We start from the raw sequence: 18,336 nt of genomic DNA, 5'->3' as shown, positions 1-18,336 counted from the left end.
ATATATAAAGAAATCCTCCAACTTAACAACAAAAAGACAACCCAATTTTAAAATGGGTACAGGACTTGAATAGACATCTTTCCAAAGACAATACACAAATGGCCAAGAAGCACATGAAAAGATGTGCAATATCATTAGCCACCAGGGAAACGCAAATCAAAACCACAATAAGATACCACTTCACACCCATTAAAATGACTGCTATTAGAACAGAATATAACAAGTGCTGGGGAGGATGCTGAGAAATAGGAACACTCACTCATTGCTGGTGGCAATGTAAAATGGTGCAGCTGCTGTGGAAGACAGGTGGGTGGTTCCTCAGAAAGCCAAGCCAAGCACTACCACATGAGCCGGCTATCTCACCACATGGCAGATACCCAAAAGAATTCAAAGCAGGAATTCAAACAGATTTTTGCACACCAATGCTCATAGCAGTATTCTTCACAAAAGATGGAAGTAACCCAAATGTCCATCAACCGATGAATGGATAAATAAAATGTGGTATATACAATGGAATATTATTCAGCCTTAAAAAGGAATGGAGTCCTGATTTATGTAACAAATGGATGAACCTGGAAGACACCATGTTGAGTACAGTAAGTCACACATGAAAGGAGCGTGTTTCACTGATTTGAAACAATAAGCAAACTCATAGAGTCAGAATCAAGCTACAGCTTACCAGGGAATAGGGTGGAGAGAGAGAAGGGTAAGTTAAAGGCTTAAAAATATACAGAATTCTTATTTGAAATGATGGAAATGTTGGTAATGGATGGTGGCGATGGTAGCACAACCTTATAAATACCATTAACAGTGCTGAAATACATATCTGAATGCAAATAAAGGGAGAAATTTAGATTGTATGTTAAGTAACAATAAAAATTTAAGAAAACCATCCATGGAACTCACAATACACAAGCAGTGAACCTGAAGCTAAACCATGGACTTGAGTTCATAGTACAACTATAAAAATGTGCTATCATCAATTTTAACAAACGTCGCACATCAATCCAATGTGCTGGTGGTGGGGTGGTAGACGGGAATACTGCATTTTATGTATGATGACTGTGTAAACCCAAAACTTCTCTCATAAAAGAGAGAAAAGAGGATTAGATATTGATCTGGTGTAGTATCTTGGTAGTTAAATCGTTGAAGGAAACTAAAGGATATGACAGAGATGAAAAATACAGAATTCAGAAAAAACTAAGGATGTTTAAAATTTCTCAGATAATACTGAGCACTGAAGATGTGACAACAGATATTGTGCTAGTGGTTGGGTATGAATTGAAAAAAATCCATGTCCCCCCATTCTATATATATAATCAATATTTAATATTAAATAAAAGACAATTGTTTAGTTGCATATTGTGTTACCATTTGGAGATAAAGTGCAGGGTGTTAGCAGAGAACTGAATTTTGGCAGAGGAACTGTGCTCTCATCTGAAGGCTTGGGGAGGACCCCCTTACAACCCATTTACCTGGTCAGCAGCACGTACTTTATCAACTGACTGGTGGAGACTGAGGACCCTGTCGTCTCCAAGGCTGTGGGCTGGAGGCTGTGCTCATTTCCTTGTCACCTGCACACACACACGGAAGTGTGCTTGGTCCAAGTTTATAAGCTGAAAAGGCAATCAGTCTGCTAGCAAATTGGAATTCAGTCTTTCATCACCTAATCAAGGAATGGATTAACCATTCCTTTTGCTGCATTCTCTTCATTAGAATCTGCTCCCTAGGTCCCCCGCTGGGGAAGGGATCACCCTGGGGTGTGGATCCCAGATACCAGGATCTTGGGGGCCCTTCTGTAAGTCTGCCTACCTGTAACAGGGTTCTGGTTCCCCTGGGGTCTGCCAATAGCCAGACAACCTGCAGACCCCTCAGTGGACCAAACGTGAGTCCTTGGCTCTTGTCTATCTGATCTTAAGTTTCACAGTCCTTTTACTTATCTGAAGTTTCACTCATTCCATTGATGTTTAGTAATAAAAATAACGAAGGGTAGGCAAAGCTCATGACGCCATGCTGGCCCCTTGCCCTCGCCCTCACAGCAGGTTGTGCAGCCAGTCTGCATTCCCATTCTGGGCCCTGGCCAAACCCTATGCACGTACTGGGGTGTCTGTATGCAGCTGCCCGTCTAGCTGGTGGCAGCCTGAAGGACTGAACCAGGAACCTGCCTCTGGCTCGCCCTCCCCGAAGTCGCCCTGCAGGCAGGAGCAGCTGCAGACGGCCAAAGCAGTGGGAGAAACAGTGAAGTCAAAGCAGCCTTGGGCAAAGGATACCCAAGATGTACAACAGAACACCCAGGAAGGGGGGAAGTCACGGGGAGCAGAGGGTGCATGAAAATTCCTGTAAACAGGGGCATTCCTAAGGCCAGGAAAGAGCAGGAGCCCAGGAGGAGCAGCGGGCTCTGAAAAGGGGGGCTGTGCACTTCATGAGGAGCCCCCGAGTGGGCTGGCCTTCCTGATAGGAAGACTGGCCTCTGAGGGACAAGAGTGGCCAGCACAGAGTCAATTTGCAAAGGCTGTGAAAGGTGATTTTTGGCCTTGGTTGGTTGGTTTTTGTTAGCTCCTGGTGCTCAGAGAAATTTCTGCATTATCATCAGCTGGATGCAGACTCAGGGAATACTGATTCTTGGCGGTGGGGGGTGGGAAGTTAAAGCTTAATTGGTCCAGAGTTTCTGTTTGGGGTGAGGTGGAAGTTTTGGTAGTAGATGGCGGAGATGGTAGCACAACATTGTGAATGTAATACCACCACCGAGGTATGTATTTGGATGAAGTTAAAAGGGGAAGAACTAGATACTAAACATTACTAGAATAAATTAAGAAAACACAGAACACAGAACTGCGACACAAACAGCGAACCCTAATATAAACTATGGTCAACAAAATAATTATAATACTACTGTTCCATCAGCTGTAACAAAAGTGCCATGCTAATGCAAAGTGTTAATAGGGAAAACTGTGTGTCTGTGTGGGGCGGGAGGAAGTTGGTATAGGGGAACTCTGTAATTTCTGCATGGTTTTTCTGAAAACTGTAAACTTTTCTAAAAAAAATTTTTTTTTAAAAAGATCCTTGAAAGTGACAAAATTCACACACACCTGACTGGAAATTAAAAAGGTATTAATCTCAGTTACATGATTAAATCACTTAACTGCTTTGAGTTTTCTTCATCTAGAAAACCAGTGGGTTTGATTAGATGACATATACATTTGTCTTAGCTTCTGAGCTGCTAAAAGAAATATCGTCCAATGGGTTGACTTGACAATAGGAATTCATTGGTTCATGATTTCAGAGGGAAAGGGGCTTGCTTCCCCCAGGTAGGTACCACATGACAATGGACATGGAGGGGGTCTCCCTTTCCTTTCAGGTCCACTGACTCCCAGCTTCTTGCTTCTACCTGCAGCTTCCTCTTTCTATGTCTGATTTCCTTTGCTTCTAAGGACTTCAGCTCTACTGGACTTAAGCCAGCCTCATTCAGTTTGGACACCTCAACTAATAGCATCTTCAAAGGTCCTATTTCCAAATGGGTTCCCACCCACAGGACACGATTCAACCCCCAACAGCACTCATCTTCCACATCCAACTGTATAACCTTTTTTTCACCATAGGGTACAGCGCATTGAAAAACTAAATGAGGTCTCATAATTTTATTAGGATCATTTTAAGGAGATAGACATTAATTGTTAGGTGCCATAAGGGGTGTTTGTTTTTTAAGTAGGAAATCTAGACCAAATTCATATACTTGGACAGTAAAGCTAGGAAAGAAAGGAAACAATGTAAAAGTAGATGAGGTTGGAAGCCATTTTCAAGATGGCCGCGCACACGGATGGTCACGCAGGGGCGCCGGCACAGCAGCCTGACAGGCTGAGGCTGCAGTCCTAGGTGGTGGCCACGAGGGCCTCTGGCTGCAACCTGATCCTGACACAGACACAGACCGAGCCTGAGAGCAGGAGTCAGGGGTCAGTAACATGCAAAGACGTGGCTACGGCCTCCAGCCAGAAGGACGGGGAACAACCGGCTGCTCTGAGGAGCTCGGGCAGGGCTGTGTGCTGGGAACTGCAGCCACCTGACTTCAGCGCAGCACTGAGATCTCAGACCAGGCACGAGCTCAGAGCTGGGGAGAGGAGAAGAGCCACGTTTGGGGAAAAGGGAAAGACCAGTCAAGCTCGTCTGAGTGAAAGAGTGAGACCCAAGCAAACTGAAGCCAATGGAAAAGTCCAGCAAGAAAATGACACAGAAGAGAAGCACCAGGAATCTCTAAACAAACTCTTCAGTGAAGTTGCATCCAAGAAGAAAATGCTGAAAAAAAGAAAGACCATGAATATAGCTCATTGGAGGAAAAATAATGTGAGTATGAAACATGTTCCTTCAAAAAAACTTCTTAAATTTGATTTACATGGAAAGAATTTGAAAAAAAATTTACCTACCCATTTAAGAAAGTGTGCAAAAAGAAACCGGATGCAGCCAAAGAACAAAGGAAATCATTCATCCATAATTTGTTCAATAAAAAGAAAGACAAAACTCAAAGAGGTAAGAAACACAAGAAATTATCCAGTAATAGTTCATCCCATACTAAGCAGAGACAATGCAAACCAGAGAGAAAGATGAGAAATCATCCAGCCAAAGCTCATCTCCTACTAAGCAGGACAAAATTCAAGCTGGAGTGAAACCCTATGAATGCATGGATTCCATGTGGGAAGCTTCTTAGCCATAAACGAGGGCTCATTAATCATCAGAGAATTCATATTGGGGTAAAACTATGTGAATGTAATGAATGTGGATTAGCTTTTAACCAAAAGTCACACCTCATTGTACATCAGAGTGTTCACAAAGGAGAGAAACCGTAAGAACGTATTCAGTGTGGCAAAGCCTGCAGTCATAAACATGCTCTCACTGACCATTTAAGAATTCGTGCTTGGAAAAAGCCCTATGAATGTACTGAGTGTGGGAAAACCTTCAGACATGGCTCAACCTCTTTCAACATGTGCGGTCTCATACAGGTGAGAATCCCTATGAATGTAATGAATGTAATGAATGTGGAAAAGCCTTTAAGTATGGCTCATCCTTTACTAAACACATGCATATTCATACGTGTGAGATGCAGTTTAAATGTAACAAATGTGAGAAAGCGTTCGGCATGATGTCACACCTTATTACATAGCCAAGAACTCATACTAAAGAGAAGCCCTATAAATACAATGAATGTGGAAAAGCCTTTGGGTGTAGATCATCTCTTAATTACCACGTGAGAGCCCATCCAGGTGAAAGTCCCTTTGAATGTAATCAATGTGAGAAGGCCTTGAAAGATGTTGAAAGACTTAGTATCAGAGAGTTCATACTGGGGAGAAGCTCTATGCATATAAGGAATATGGGAAAGCCTTTAGTCAAAAGTTACGCGACAGTGTAAATCAGAGAACTCATACTGGGGAGAAACCCTACGAATGTAACGAACGTGGAGATGCCTTCCGTGCAAAGTCACAAGTGTTATACATCAGATTTCCCAAATTAGAAAGAAACGTTAGGAATGTAATGAATATGACAAAGTCTTCAAACAAAACGCATTCTTTACCAAACATGTAGAAATTCATTCAGAAGAGAAATTTGATGAGTGAAATTAATGTAAGAAATCTTTTTAGCCTAACTGAAGTTTTTGCTTAACTTTAGAGATATTCTGAAGTTAATGAATGTTAAGAAGACTTTAGTAAGAGGTCATACCTCATTATACACGAAAGAACGCAAACATGGATTTTTGATTGAAGTAATGTATGGAAATAAGAGTTTAAACTTGATGCCAAGCCTTCTACAGAAAACATTGTTTAAAAAAAATACTCAATTGTATGTACTATTCTATATTACGTGTTGTGGCAGTTTGGTATTGATTATGAATTCCAAAAATAGATACTGGATTGTGTTTGTAAACTGGTCTGTTCCTCTGGGCCTATTAGATTGTATTAGACTCAGAGATTTCACTTTTACTTTATTAAATCAAGATTAGGGCTCCTATTTGACCACATCACTAGGACACCTTGGTTTGAGTCCCGTCCCCACCCCTCCTTCTGGGCTATATAAGTGGATGCTCAATCAAAGACAGGGAAGTAAATTCACGGAGAAGGAGAACACAGGGAGTTTAGTTTTGGACACTGGAGCCCCGGGGAGAGAGCCAAGCCGTTTGCCTGATGGTTTGCAGCTGAAGAGATCAGAGCCCTGAACAGCTGAGAAAGCCCAGAAAGAAACGAGCCCCAGGGAGAGGGACGAGCCTCATGCCAGCCTCCAGCTGAGAGGAGAAGCTGGGACCATGGAGCCTTAGGAGGAAGAGGAGGGCTGACCCTCACAGAGCTGAGCAGCCACCTTACTCCAGCAGGCGACAACAGACTTTGGTGAGGGAAGTAACTTACTCTTTATGGCCTTGTGACTATAAACCTCTACCCCAAATAAACACCCTTTATAAAAGCCAACAGAGTTCTAGTATTTTGCATCAGCACCCCTTTGGCTGACTAATACATGTGCTATTTGTCACTCCAGGACCTTGCTGAAATACTTTATTGTACAAAAACCATGAGTTAAAAAAGACAAAATAAAACAAAAGAATAATAAAATAAGAGTGTACTTCATATTATATTTGAATAGAGGTCTCAGTGAACACTTGAAAAATTGGGGGAAAAAAGTACATGAGGTTTTGTTACATTGAATAGAAAATGGGAGAACTGGAAAGAGCACATTGCTCTACATCATCAGCCACATTCTCCAACACGTCTTATTCGAGCAGGAAGAGACAGAACACAAGTCAGCTCCTTTTCTAAGACATATAATCCCCAAGGAACTGGCCCTTGAGCAGTGTTCATGTAGGACCCGAAAGTCACCAGCGGTCCCAACAGCTGCAGGAGCCAAGAGCAAACCCGGGAGGAGACCTGCTCGCAAGACGCGCTGGGGGCATTGCTGAAACTCCCGTCTCAACAATCTGCAATAGGCCACTTCTCTAGGAAGCGCAGCCTGAATCTGAGATGCAACAACCAAAGTGGCAACAGAAAACCACGCTGGCCTAGCTCATTATGTAGGACACAGGAGGGTCTTCACTCGCAGGTCCCACAAGCCTATTCCAAATGGTGAGGACAATGGGAGATGACACGAGGCCAGCTGAGATGGGGACGCCAGCCGGTTCCCTCCCTGTTCTTTTTCCACTGTTGTCTTGGCTACTAAGATCTTTACTATTTAATAGGAATTTTACAATTAGTTTGTCAAGTTTAATGAGAAACTATGTTGAGATGTTGGGTATTTAGACTATACTTAGAGAGAGACTTGGGAGGAACCATCATATCAATGGATTGAGATTTGCCATCTAAAATGTGGTGTATCTCTCATTCATTCTTTTTTTTTTTTCTTCTTTCTATTCATTTATTTTTTATTAAATTGTCTTTTCTTAAAAGATACATAAATCACAAAAAATGTTGCATTTAAAAATATAAGAGGTTCCCACATATCCCCCACCCTCCACTCCCACATCAACAACCTCTTTCATCACTGTGCATATTAATTACATTTGGTGAACACACCCTGGAGCACTGCTGCACCACAAGGATAATAGTTTACATTGTAGTTTACACTCTCCCCCAGTCCATTCAGCGGGTTATGGCAGGATATATAAGTCCCTGCAATATCATTTAGGACAACTCCAAGTTCCAAAAATGCCCCCACACCACACCTCTTCTTGCCTCCCCCTGCCCTCAGCAACTACTGTGGCCAAGATTCTTCAACTTTGAGCATCTGGCTTCTAGCTCAGTCGTGCCTTCAAAGTTGTTCTTGCTAAGATCTGACAGGGCCATCGTGTCTCTAGTCCAATAGCCTTTTCATCCCTCATTTTTTTAGACCAGTCTACATTCAATGCCTCTGATGAATCCTTCCTTGAGCATTCTACTCTGTTGCTATGATGAATTGAATTGTATATCCCAGTTCAGACAAGTTTTGGGACTTGGTCCCTATTCTGGCAGGTGTGGGCCCACTGAAAACTGGATCTTTCCAAGATGTTACTTCAGTTAAGGTGTGGCCCAACTGAATCAGGTTTGACTTTAACTTGGATTTCTGGAGTCATTTAAAAGCTCAATAAAATTCAAACATAGTGAGAGAAAGCTATGGAAAGAAGCCAGAAGTCAAAAGAACTCGAAAGAGAAAGGAGACATCACCATGTACCTTGCCATGTGACAGAACAGCTCAGGACCAAGGACGTCCAGCAGCCAGCCCCGGAACATCAGTCTTTGGGAGAAAGCATTGTGCTCCTTGCCCTCCTGGTGCCCTCCTGGTTTTTCAATTCTTAGCCAGTGCTGGCTCTTCCATGGCTACCTGACTTCTGGATGAGGCCGTGCCTGGGAACTCCAACCTGAACTCTCTCTTAGTTTCACTTTACACTTTCTACACGGATGAAGTTATCAATATCCATGTGTTTTAGTTTCCTTGGTTGCTCAAGCAAATCCAAGGCAATGGGCTTGATTAAACAATGGGAATGTAATGGAGCATTGTTATGAGGCCAGGGAAAATCCCAGTCAAGGCATCGCAAGGCCATGCTTTCCTCCTGAAGACCGGGCCTCCTGGGGTTGGCTGCCAGCGATCCTCGGTGCTGAGATCTTGTACCTTCTTGCTTCCTATGGCCTTGTCTCTCTCTCTGTCTCTCTGTCTCTGTCTCTCTCTCTCTCATCCTGCACATACAGGACTCCAGTATAGGGTTAAGATCCATCCTAGGCCTACACTTTACCTGAAATAACCTCATCAAACAGATGATGAGTTTACTTACAACGGATTAAGTTTAAGAACATGATTTCCTGAAATACACACAACTCCAAACCATCACACCACTCCAATGCCAACACTTCTAAATTGATATTTCCAGCTTCAAACTTCTCTTTAGTCCTGTAGAACTGAGTACCTCTTTGATATCTCCACTTGGGTTTCTTACAGTTCCTTCAAACATAGTGAGATTAGAAGTGCTTCCTGCTCTCTTCATTGAGTCAGCCTTTTCTCTGCTTTCCCACATTTTCATGAACAGTCTTTCCATCCACTCAGTTACTAAACCAGCATCTCGGGGGTCCTTCCAGGGCTCACTATCCTTCTCCCCTCTCAACTAATCAGGAACTTAGTGCTGGGATTTCTACCTTCAGAGTAGCCTTGAATCGACCGACTTCTCCCCGTCTTCACAGCTACACATCTGCCTGCAGCACCCGGCACCCGCATATGGATGGCTCCCTGCTTCCACTCTTTAGCCCCAATCCCATTCTCCTCTTGGCTGTATGATCTTTTAAATTGGATCGTGCCTTCCTCTCAACTTAAACTCTAACGTGGGCCCCCATGATCTTTAGAATAAAAACAGAAGCTCTTTTCAACGACCTTGGGAGCTTGCCCGGCCTAGCCCCTGCCCAGCTCTGCAACCCCACTGCACGCCTCTTTCCTTCATCCCTTGTGCTCCTGCCGGTGGGTTCTCCTTCCTCACTCTGCAAGCTCACCGCCTCCTCTTCCTCCTTAGCCTGTGGCCTTTCATTATTAACGCACACAGCCTCTGGATTCAGATCCTGGGTCACATGCTGAAAGGCTGCCCTGAATCAGCTCTTCTAAATCAAGTACCCCCTAATGTTCTCAAAGCTACTTACCATGCTTCAGATGAATTACAGTCATGTGCATATGTGTATTCATATCTTTATCCTTCTTTATATTCTAAGGTCCAGGAAGGAATGGCCCAAGTTCATAAGGGCACAGACTGGGCTACCTAAGAGTATTCTGCTTATTGCATAAATAAATAACTGCAGTTTGTAACTGAAATGCCCCCAAAGACCTGCAAAACAAGCAAGCACTGCCAGGCCCAGTTTGTGTCTTTACACTGACATAGACTATTGAGGAAAATAAGAGATAACAGCACGGCAAGTTCAGTGCCTCACACAGGAGCTAATCGGTTATGGTAACAACTAGTGTTGTTGGAATAGGAGCTTGAATTTGGAGTAGCAGAGAAGACTGTTCACCCAGTGGACAGAACAGTGGGGCAGGATAAGGGTGGTCCTTTAATGGTTTTTTCCTGTTGAAGTTACAACAGTATAACAAATCTGATACTTAGTTTTCCCTTTATGGGGCACCTGAAAAAGATTTAAGCAGCAGCGTGCAGCTTACACTGGGTCTGATTTTCGTTCTCCACTTTCAGGTGCTAAGCCCTGCTTCCTGCACCCTCAGTCCCATTGTGCTCAGGTGCCTGCACCTGCCGCTTCCCCTGCACCTGCTGCTTCACCTGTACCACACACGGCTCACATGCTGTCCTGATGGTGAGGCCGCCTCCAACCACCGTCGTCCAGCCTCTTTCCTTCCACTGGGCCCTGTACCTGCTTCTTCCCCCCTCCACTCTCCCGTGGCCGCCATGTGCTACTCCATTCATCCCTACACCCAAAGCTCCTGCCCTCCTCAGCGCCATCTCGCTCTTTTCCGTGTCCCCCTGTCCCCCTCTTTCACTGCCTTTAGTGCTGGCTTCTCCTCTGGACTTGCCTTGCCACGGACCTTTGTCCTGCCCTCCTTGAGAGAACTCATCCATCCATCCATTTCCAAGGCTTCGGAACGTCTACCTGGCAGCCAGGCCTCAGGGAGCCGGTTCCCACGTGGCACACTCTTCAGGGGTCCGTTTCCTGGAGCACCCACTGCAACGGCCACCCCCGAGGATGTGGGATTGTGCCTGGCTCCTGTGAAAGGGCAGTGCAGGGTGGGCTGCAGGGGCTGAGCCGCTTCCACTCTGGCGCTGCTACTTCTTCCCTGCCTGCGCTTGGGCAGAATACTCCGCTTTCTAAACCTGGTTTCATCCTCTCCAGCTGGAGCAGGTGTAGGACTGCTGCCGGCGCTCAAAGCCGGAGCCAGCAGAGCAAGCCCCCCGGGATCTGTGGGGAGGTGGAGGTGGAGGTGGGAAGGAAGGGGCAGGAGGAAGACGTGCACGTGGACGCGTGATGCTTTCCCACTGGAGAAGCAGAGCAGACCCTTGGTCAGGCTGCTGAGATGTCAAGGCGAGCTGGGGAGCCAGGGGCCGGGTCCAAGGTTCCGTTCTCACTAAAGGTCGTCATTTTCTCTGTGCTCTGAGGACAGTGGCCACACAGCACAAAACCACTGCGGTGTGATTTGGCCAAGCCATGGTTCAGTCCCCAGAAACTGCTAAGCGCAGTTGCATCCTGTCTCTTTTCCTACTCCTCCAACAGGACACCTTAACATCCCTACAGTGTTTTCCATATTCAGAACTTGGCGGGCAGCTCAGTGTGCCGGGCTGCTATCACAAATACCACAGACTGGCTTGAGCTTAATCCGCGGGAATTTCCTGGCTCCTGCCTTTGAGGCTAGGAGAAGTCCAGGCTCCAGATACCACCCAGGCTTGCTTCTCCCCGAGGGCGGCGGCGCCTGGCGCTGGCGCCCGCGATCCTCGGGTCCCTCGGCTTTCCGCCAGGGGCGCTGGCGCTCCTTTCTCCCTGCCCTTCTGCTGACCTCCAGGGTCTGGCCCCTCCCGGGCTTTCTCTTTGTCTGGTAACCCACCCTCAAGAGGTCAGCCCGCACCCTAACTGAAAATACCATCCTCCACCTTCCAGAGGCGCTATCTACACGGGGTCACGCCATGGGAATGCGGACTGAAATGGGGTACACAGTTCAACCTACCTCTGGGGTATTTAGTGATTCTGCATTTTAAGAGGAAATGGTAAGAAATGACTCCCCAGGAAAAATTAAATACTATATCATCACATAAACAAGGCATTTTCCTTTCAGTCATTTCTTGGCTGTGATGGAACCCTGGGAGGGGAGGTGGGGGGCAAGAAGGTGGGGGGACAGCTGAGACGGGGAAGGAAGAGCTCAAGGAGGGGACCAAACTCTCGCCCCTGTCTGCCCTGCAATCTCTAGCTTGATATTAAAATCGAGTCTGCAATCCGACTTACCACCCGCAGCCCCTCCCTCCCTCCGGGGCACCCGTTCCCAGCCTCCCTTGGGGGACTCAGAACCCAGATGCAAGGCCTGGAGGCAGGGCCGCTTCCCGAGGCCCCCCCACCCTGAGCTCAGCCCCGCGTGGCTGGAGCGGGAGGACGCGGGGTCCCCGGGCAGCTCGGCTGGGGCTCCCCGTGAGGGAAGGCGGCCAAGCGAGGGCGACAGCTGCCAAGCACAACGAGCTCCGCCTCAGGCCAGCTTCACACCTGCCTCGAGGAGAGCCCACGTGAGCCACGGGGCTTCAGCTTGACAGGACACCAAAACATACGGTTCAAGCCAGAAAGCCACTGGGGCCCGGGGCTAAAGCCAACATGAAGGTGGTTCCCGGAGAGGCGCCATCCAGCCCGTGGGAAACGGTCCTGTGAGTCCCTGGGGCACGCCGGACACGCCTGCTTGCGACAAGCTGCCTTCATCAGGGTGGCTTTACCCGCTCTCCACCCACTGCAAGAAAATATTAGGGAAAACACCGTGCTCAGGAGGCGAGGCTGCGCCTGATGGCTGGCATTTTGGGCTCCTTGCCATTCCCGTCTCTAAATATTTCTCCTGATGCTTTTTCCATAGAACACAGGCTCCTGTTGCTTTGCTTTGGGGGTCACCCCCATTTTCATGAGTTGGACTTTCTTTGGGTCACCCCCATTTTCTTGAGTTGTACTTCCCTTTGGGTCACCCCACTTTCTTGAGTTGGACTTTCCTTTGGGTCACCCCACTTTCTTGAGTTGGACTTTCCTTTGGGTCACCCCCACTTTCTTGAGTTGGACTTCCCTTTGGGTCACCCCCACTTTCTTGAGTTGGACTTCCCTTTGGGTCACCCCCACTTTCTTGAGTTGGACTTTCCTTTGGGTCACCCCACTTTCTTGAGTTGGACTTTCCTTGGGTGTCGTCTTCGTCTTTTGGTATGGCTGCAGTAAATCCCACCCAAACTGCACATGGACGTCCTGGTGTGGTCTCTAACTGCGCCTCCACACAGCAGCTGGAAGGACGCTTGCCCGCACAGCAGGTGAACCTCGGCCTGCCTCTTGCCGAGGGCTCGATTCCTTCTAAGCGTCTCAAGGGCGGGCCCCGGAGCCCGTCTAGACCCTGACGGACCAGCTCCCGGGCTTGCCGCAGGCCGCTGGCTCTCGGCAGGGCCTCCCTGCCTCAGGACCTGCTGCTTCTGCCTGGGACGCACCTGCTCTCCCCTAACGCTCACGCCCTGCCCCTCCACCTGGCTAGTTGCTGTCGGCCATAAATGCGTCTTCCTCCAGGAAGCCCTTCCCGGCTGCCTAGACCAGGATACCCCCGCTCTGCCCAGGGAACAGAGACTCTACCGGCTTGTCCAGCACCTGCTCAACACATCTGCTGAATAAATTAAAACTCACAGCTGGGGCTGCAGCCTTAGGAGGCAACTGTCCAGACAGGACCCTGCCCGAGTGCCCTGACAATGCATGTGGCAGAAAAAGAGCTCGGGACTCAAGCCTGAGCCGTAAGCGGCTGAAGAAGCATCAGAGGTCAAGTGGGAGAAGAGCCTCCGGCCAGCCAGACCCAGAGCATTCCAGGAGAGCCGAGAGCCACAGGACATGGTGCCATGACCAAGCGCATAGCCACCCGGTGCCCGCGGGGAGGCCGCCCTGGGAGATGCCAGCTCCCTCAAAGCCCACACACAAATGGAAGGTAGCGCCTCCCAGAGCTCCAGTGCTGAATTTTGGGGATCCAGAATAACCGGTAATGATAATGTTGATATTAATAGAAGCAGTGACCATTTCTAAATGCTTGCAAGCAAGGAGCCCCTGCCCTAAGCTCTTTACATCGAGTAATGCATTTCCAAGAGCAGACAAAGTTGAAGAACGGAATTATAGTAAGGGAGGATTTGCTTCCTATCAAGCTAAGCTAATCATTGTCTTACGGAACAAGTATATAGGAAAGGATGACATTTCTGTGCCCAGGAAAAAGAAAACAAACTTAGAAACACCCCCCGGTTAATTCTAGAAAATGAAACTGTACACATATCACAAGTTCTTAGAATATGTGTATGGCCTTGGCCCGAGGGAGACCTTAGGCAAAGCAAGATGTCCAGAAATCATAAAACCAAAGATACAGTTAACCAGCTAATTCTTTAAATATGGAAAGATAAATAAGCAATGTAAAAAGTCATTAACAGACTTCAAGAATTATTTACAACACACTTGCAGGCAACGTGCTAATGTCCTTCTACCACAAAACTTCTATTAAGTGTCAAGGTAAAAACAAAAGACTTGGGAAGCAGCTGTGGCTCCATCAGCTGGGCTCCCGTCTACGATAGGGGAGGCCCTGGGTTAGTGAGCTGGGCCTCCATGTGAAGGCAGCCTGGCCCGTGCGCCACGGAGAGCTGGCACAGCAAGATGATGCAACAAAAGGGAGACAAGCAGACACAGAAGAACGTGCAGTGAATGGACACAGAGAGCAGACAACAAGCAAGTGGCGGGGGGGGGGGGGGGAGGGAAATAAATAAAATAAATCTTTGAAAAAAAACAAACAAAAAAAAGACTCAAGGGGAACTGGCAAAGCACAGGAACAGGTCATGTGCATAAGAGGAAGAGCCAATGGCCAGGAATGCACGAGAAGACTCTCAATCTGAGCAGTAGTCATGAAAAAGCAACGTAAATTGCCAATGTGATAGTTCCACACAGACAGGTGGAAAAAAAAGGCCATGCCACGCAGGCAGTGAAATCCACTCATGCTTTCATTTTTGGTGGAAATGTGAATTTTTAGGCCCTTTTTGGAAGGTAATCTGGAAACCACAATTGAAATTCCAAATATAAGAACTTGTTGACTCAGTGGTTCCCATTTTTTTTTTTTTTAAGATTTTTATTTATTTTTATTTAATTTCCCCCCCTCCCTTGGTTGTCTGTTCTTGGTGTCTATTTGCTGCGTCTTGTTTCTTTGTCTGCTTTTGTTTCTTTGTCCGCTTCTGTTGTTGTCAGCGGCACGGGAAGTGTGGGCGGCGCCATTCCTGGGCAGGCTGCTCTTTCTTTTCACGCTGGGCGGCTTTCCTCACGGGCGCACTCCTTGCGCATGGGGGCTCCCCCACGCGAGGGACACCCCTGTGTGGCACGGCACTCCTTGTGCGCATCAGCACTGCGCATGGCCAGCTCCACACGGGTCAAGGAGGCCCGGGGTTTGAACCGCGGACCTCCCATATGGTAGACGGACGCCCTAACCACTGGGCCAAAGTCCGTTTCCCAGTGGTTCCCATTTTGGGGAATATATATTTACAGAAATAAAAGCAGTATTATTTTAGAGCATGTTCAGTGATATCCCCTGAAGAACTTTTAAAAGGACAGAAATTGGAGAAAAGCAGGATTCTCCCAAGGGGAAGAGGAGGATAAATTGGCATTGGCCTGGGTACGTTATCTAGCTCATTAAACATGAACTAGAACGTGGCTGCTGATCTGGAAGGAGATCCATGAGTTACTACCTCCTGAGGAAAGCAAGCTTCAGAGAAACAGGTCTTGTCTGCAGAAACAAATTCAAAAGACTCTAGTTATAAATATGAGCACAGGTGCAGCTGGTTGGGTGACATTATTAACATTTTTAAATAGCTTTTCATTGTCTAGCTGGTTAGTCAAACTTTTATTTTTTTAATTAAAAATTCACTGAAGAGAGTATTTTTGTAAAGGTGACATTTTGCCAGGGAAGCCAAGTGAAATGAGAATTTCAAGGAGGAGATCCTCGGTTCAGCAAGCGCCAGTAAGAGATGCAGCTCAGGCCGCCTCTCAACCAGCAGCGGAGGGGGCATCAGCACCCCCAAATCCTCAAGACCGAGGATGAACACACACCAGGCGGAGAAGCACCTGTGGACTAAAGTAGGCTTATTATGATTCTACTCTAGACCTATTATTCTTCTGGCAATGGAAGAACCTGCATCACTGATATAAAAGCAGCGGCCACCAGCGGCTCTGAGGGGAGGGAGAGGGAAGAAGGGGTGGAGCACGGGGCATTTTGGGGTCACTGGAATCGTTCTGGATGATATTATTGCAATGATGGATACCAGCCATCATACATTTTGTTAAAACCTATAAGAACATGCAGGGCAAAGTGTAAACCATAAAGTAAACTATAGTCCATGGTTAGCAGCAGTGCTTCAATATGTGTTCATCAATTGTATCAACTGTATCACACTAATGAAAGAAGTTGTTAATGGGGGAAAGTGAGAGGGGGAGGGGTGGGGTAGATGGTAATCCCCTATATTTTCTGTATAACATTTACGTAATCTAAAGCTCCTTTCAATATAAAAAATAAAAATTATTTTTAAAAAATGACTCAGGGATCCTGGCCAGGCACGGGGGGCGGTGGGAGAGAATGGGGCGAAGCATCCGGGGGACCCGAGGCTGCCGTGGTAGCCGTAATGGTCCAGCTCTGTGACCAGGGGACAGTGGAGGAATTTGTCTGAAGCTGCAGCCCTGGGCTGGCCTCAAGTCAGAGCAGAGGGGACGGGTGCTGCTGGTGGGGCGCCGCTGTGCACAGCTCGGGGCGCTGCCCGAGGCCGGAGGGTGCTGCAGGGATCTTGACACTTGCTCTTTCCACCAGGGTCCTAACGCCCCTTATACTGCCCGGCTCCTTCAGGCAGGTGCCCAAGCCTGGGCCGGGCCTGCAGGCTGCGTGGACCGGGCGAGGCAGCCGCCTGCCCGGTGGTTTCCAAAACCGATGGCACTTCAGGCTGGCCCGGAACGTCCCCAAAAGTCAGATCCCGGGGGACAGCCCAGAGTCGGCCAGAGGGGCGCTGCGTCTGTGGTCTGGGCTGTGCCCCAGGAACCTTTCCTGCTGCTGGCCTAGGGCCACGTCCTTGGAAACCACCAAAAGCTCCCATCCTGTGGATGGCGGGGCCAGCGCAGGCACCCCCAAAACACTCGCCGGCCAGAGGAGAGACGAGGCTGAGGACTGTGTCTCTGGGCATCCACCGCCGTCCTGTCCAGTACTGGAGACACTGGACTCAGTTTCCCCAATGCTCACCGGGCACTGCAAGGTGTCAAGGACGAGGACAGGCCAAGGGCCCAGGGTGGCTTGCAGGCATCTTGCACGGGATGCCGCCTGGACACAGCCCCTGGAACTTGGAGGTGAGCCAGCGAGCCGGGGCACGGCCAGGGAGAGCGTGTCCAGCCTTGGCCCCCGAGGCTGGAGGGTGCGCGGGCTGCAGGAGGACCTGCAGGTGGGCAGGGGCAGCTGAAGCACAGGGGCAAGGGGCAGAGGTCAGGGAGGACGCCCGAGTGCCCCCAGGAGCCCAGGCCAGGCAGGAGGGGCTTTTCCTCCACGTGAAACAAGAAGCCGCGGCCGGCTCTTGAGCAAAGACGGAAGAGGCTCCAGCGCCCATGCTTAAAGGCTGCTTTGGCTGCTGCTCAGTGAGCAGATGGTTGGGGGGCGGCAGGTGGGAGGAAGGAGAGAAAGAGGAGATGAGTCAGGAGGCCGCTACCCTCATCCAGGGGAAGGACGCCGGTGGTCTGGGCTAGGATGGCAGCTGTGAGGGTGACACGAAGTGGCTGAGTTCTTGATATATTCTGAAAAGATTATTTTTAAGAGTCCAGATGAAGGCAATAAACAAGAGGAAAAAGAAGAAGATGCAAACCCAAGAGAAAGCAGACTAGATGCGTAGATGTAAGCCTAAAAGCGTCACTAATTACAGTAAACGTAAAGAGACCAGATGCTCCAGGCAAAAGCAATACACTGGCAGATCGACAGCAAAAATCCAACTCTGTGCTGTTTATAAAAGACACATTGAAAATGTAAAGAGACAGAAAGGGTAAAATTAAATGGGTAGGCAAAAAATACACTATGCAAATTTTAACCAAAAGGAAACTGGCATTTTCTTGATATCAGACAGAATAGACTTTGAAGTAGAAAGCACTATGAGATGAAGAGAATCACTTCATAATGATAAAATGAGACAAAACAGCAGCAGGGAAATCGAAGATATGAACAGGCTACTGACATATTATACTCCTAAGAACTGCAGAATGCAAAAACTTCTTGGTACACGTGGAATATTTTCCAAAACACTGACCATATTCTGGGACATAAAGCATGTCACGAAACACTTCAGAGGATGGACTCTTACAGAACATGTCCTCTGACCACGGCCCAGTTAAGCAGAAGGGAGTGCTGGAAGGTAACTAGCTGATCCCTTATGATTAGGAAGTTTTCCAGATACTTCTAAATAAGCCATAAGATTTGCTTCAAAATAACAACAGGGGCTGGCGGTGGCAGGAGGCAAGGTTACAGAATAAGAGAGAAGCTGGGAGATGGGTGCATGGGAATTCATTATGCTACATTGTTTAAAAATCTACAGCTGTTTAACTTTTCCAGAGTTCAATATTCTAAAAAGTAAATGTAAACAAAATGATGTCAGCAAAAAAAAAACAA

At 47.6% G+C, this 18,336-nt stretch overlaps 1 protein-coding gene and 1 pseudogene across 1 annotated transcript in view; one reads left to right on the top strand and one right to left on the bottom strand.

Annotated features, from left to right (window-relative positions):
* Window positions 1-5,603, top strand: part of LOC139437844 (zinc finger protein 37 homolog pseudogene) — a 45,655-nt pseudogene extending 40,052 nt beyond the window's left edge.
* The window catches only part of OTUD7A (OTU deubiquitinase 7A), a 384,350-nt gene that overhangs the window by 256,280 nt on the left and 109,734 nt on the right, over window positions 1-18,336 (bottom strand). The window lies entirely within an intron of this gene.

The sequence above is a fragment of the Dasypus novemcinctus genome, chromosome 3, assembly GCF_030445035.2.
Source record: "Dasypus novemcinctus isolate mDasNov1 chromosome 3, mDasNov1.1.hap2, whole genome shotgun sequence".
NCBI lineage: Eukaryota > Metazoa > Chordata > Mammalia > Cingulata > Dasypodidae > Dasypus > Dasypus novemcinctus.
This window is presented reverse-complemented; position numbering and strand designations above follow the sequence as displayed.